Genomic DNA, 3830 nt, shown 5'->3' on the forward strand with positions numbered 1-3830 from the left:
CATGAACTATTTTTAGGACTTTCCTTCTTATAAGTAGGCCAAGACTACTGCTGTCGCCATGAAAACTACCAAGCATGTTGTTCACGCTGCTGCTAAAGGAAAAGAAGTTATGATCATTAGAGATCTGACTGAGGGATTCGTTTTCACGCCATCAGTGCTTGAAATCGTGTCAATTTTGAGAACTACGCCGCGAACCCAAACTCAAAAGAGGAACCACAACAGGAGGGTTCGGAGGGCTGCTGAAACCCAGGATCCCAAGGAGATAACTGTTGAAGAAGATCCTTACCAGAATGAGTGAAGCAAGAGTATTCTTGGGTACCCCCCAAGATGTGATTAACCAAGTGGGATATGTCCCCTTGGGAGTGCTCTTGACCCCAGAACAGGCACCTACACCTGAATCTTTGGTTATGGGTAGTCTACGTAGGGATTCTTTCGCGGATATCAGTTTAAGGGGCTTTCGCCCGATCTTGTTTGGGCGGACACTCTTAACCTATCATTGCGAGGTTTACCGCACGTAGGCTCTCCACGTTTTGTGTTTTCTTTTGTTCGTCATTTTGTCGTATGTCCCTTTTTATTCGATTCCTTTTCTTTTTGAATCAGTATATGATTCGGGGAGGGAGATTTACTCGAATGGGGGAAGTATACGACGATCGACAAGCTTGCGACTCCTTCTAAAATAAAAAAGAGAAAAACAAATGAAGACTGAACGAAAACAGTCATCAGATGGACGACGTTTAATGTGACCACACCATCTAAGACGACTCTCTCTTCAGTACTATAGTTGGTCTGCACCATGGGGAGCATATTTCTCTTCGACAAATCTGTAACTTGAGCTACTCCAACCCTTGCACATATAGATTTGTTTCACATTTTGTCTCTATGTGTAAAGCCACTCATCCACCAAAAAGTTCTCATATCAATAACACTTAACTTCAACATATACTTCTCTTTTAAAGGCCAACATTTTGCACCATAAAGCATTACGGGTATCACCATCATCTTATGAAATTTTCATTGTCTGAGCAGTACTTTTCTATCACACGATAGGCTTGATGCTTCCCTCCACTTCAACCAACCAACTTGAATTCTACTAATAACATCCTCATCTATATCACTATGAATTTGAACAATAGACCCGAGATATCTAAAACGTTCACTCCTTTTAATGATTTCATCACCCATAGTTACCACCCTGCACTAGAACGACTACTACTAAAATTATATTTCAATGTATTGAGTTTTAGATCTACTCAAATGAGGAACTTTAGGCTCCAAAGTAGATCTCCACAATTCAAGTTTTGTTCTGGACTCCTTCTCTAGTCTTATCCAAAAGAAGGATATCATCAGCAAAAAGCATAAACCAAGGTACATCCTCTTGTATATGTCCTAGTAAGAGATGTTCTATGCCTTAGGTTTTCCATTTACCAAGGTAATTGACCTAAAAGAATTAAACCATTATGAGGCTTCAATTAGTAAAATGCTTAATATTTGTTTTTTTTTCCTTTATCATGTGTTTCCTATTTGTTTTATTGTTTTAGTATATTATATTATTTTCCTTTATTATGTCTATAAGCAAACCCTAAACCCTAGAAACCCTAAACGTAAAAAACCCTAAACCCTAAACCCAAATCCCTAAACCTAAACCCTAACACAAAATTCTAAACCCTAAACCCTAAACCCTAAACCCTAAACCCTATAACCCTAAACTCTAAACTATAAACTCTAAACCCTAAACCTTAAAGCATAAAACCTAAACTCTATATACTAAATCGTAAACCTTAAACTCTAAACCCTATAACCCTAAACCTTAAACTCTAAACCCTAAACCCTGAATCTTATAACCCTAAACCCAAAGCCATAAACTCACTAACTTCAAACCAAAACAAAAAGTTACTTTTCATATTTCATTCATATTAGTACCAAATCAAAGCACAAACCCACAATTTGGCTTATTAATCAGATTTATGCTTGGGACAACGTATTCTATGTGTAATAATCGAGAGTACTCAGCGGAGTGAGGTCTCTGGTATTACATGCTGCTAACGAGAAGTTGGTAATGTCTCTAACTATTACTAATGCAATGTTCTATGTTTTCCTCTGTGTTTTTTTTCTTAGTTTGAAGTTATTGATTTTATTTCAATTTCAATAAAAAGCAACTCCATTTAATTTCATTCCATGTGCTTAAATTCAATCATTGAAGATATAAAATGTGTTATAAAATAAATTAAATCTTTCATCAATGAAATAATACAGTTTTAGTTCCAGTTATAGAAAATATAATGCTTGATATATTTTAGACTGTTAAAATTTATTACTAGAGATGCAGATGTACATAGTAGTGAATAAAAATAAATGAAAAATATTTTGTTTTTCCAATCAGTGCTTGTATTTAGGGGTGGAATTGAATCAAGGGTTTGTTTGGATTTTACCTTAATTAAATTGCTCGTCAGCTAAGCACAATGAGCTAAAGGGCCTTGTTCCAGTCAAAAAATGATTTGATAGCTTGTAAGTTGTCTTATTTAAAACATATGACTATGAAATTAGTTTTAAATATCTTAAAATATTTTAAACTTATAGAAGGGAATAGGGGACGGAGCTTAATGAGGGGAGTAGGATGGATCTCAGATATCACCCATTGAAGTGCAAATTAGAGAGTGAGGAGGAAGCTCTAAGAGCTTAGACGGACAAGCCAGATAGGTAGGGAGATGAGTTACTCACTCGTTTTACTGAGATAAATATATAAGGTTCAATTTGGTAGATTTTGTTTGATTATAATTTTTTATTTTAAATAGTTTATCAATAATTTAGTAACTAATTTTTTTAATATTTAATTAATGTTAAAACATTAACTAAAGATTAATTTGTTTTAAAGAATTCTTATTAATAATTTATTATTGATTAATATTATCATACATAATAAAATTTTAATTAAATTTTATTAATTTTGATAATTATAATATTAATGTCACTTTAAATTCATCATTGAATTAATAAATTTAAATTTTGAACTAAATTGTTAAACAATTTAACTTAAATTTGTGTTTAGCATTTGTTGTACCAATCATTTTCTTAGGCTTTAACACCGACTTGTTAAATATGAATTTATAGGATCTATGTAAGCTTGCATAAGAATTGTTTGGTATGTATGTATATGCGGGTAAAGAAGTTAGTCCATGAAACTAATGAAACTAATATTAGGATAGGATCTTGGAATATAGGTACTCTCAATGGTAAATTAATGGAATTAGTTGATATTATGATTCATAGAAAAATTAATATCTTATGTATTCAAGAAACTAAGTGGGTTGGAGAAAAGGCTAAGGAGATTGATAATTTAGGTTTTAAACTTTGGTATTCTGGTAAGAGTCGCACTAGAAATGGTGTAGGTGTAATTATAGATAGGAGTTTGAAAGATAATGTTGTAAAAATTAATAGAGTTGGTGATAGAATTATAGCCCTTAAGATTATCATTGATACTAAGATTTTTAATATTATAAGTGTTTATGCTCCTCAAGTAGGTTTAGATGATAAATTTTGGAATGACTTAGAAAACTTAATACAAATGATACCTCTTGAAGAAAAAAATTTTATTGGAGGAGATTTAAATGGACATGTCGGTAGAGTGGTAGAAGATTTCAGAAATATTCATGGTGGCTACGGTTTTGGAGTAACTAATGAAGAAGGTAAAGTTATTTTAGATTTTGCTTTAGCGTTTGATTTTGTTATTACTAATACTTTATTCAAGAAAAGGGATGAACATCTTATTACTTATAAGAGTGGATCTAATAAAACACAAATTGATTATTTTCTTATGAGAAGAAGAGATCGTC

This window comes from Phalaenopsis equestris, unplaced genomic scaffold (genome assembly GCF_001263595.1).
Source record: "Phalaenopsis equestris unplaced genomic scaffold, ASM126359v1 Scaffold000287, whole genome shotgun sequence".
In the NCBI taxonomy this organism is placed as follows: Eukaryota; Viridiplantae; Streptophyta; class Magnoliopsida; order Asparagales; family Orchidaceae; genus Phalaenopsis; species Phalaenopsis equestris.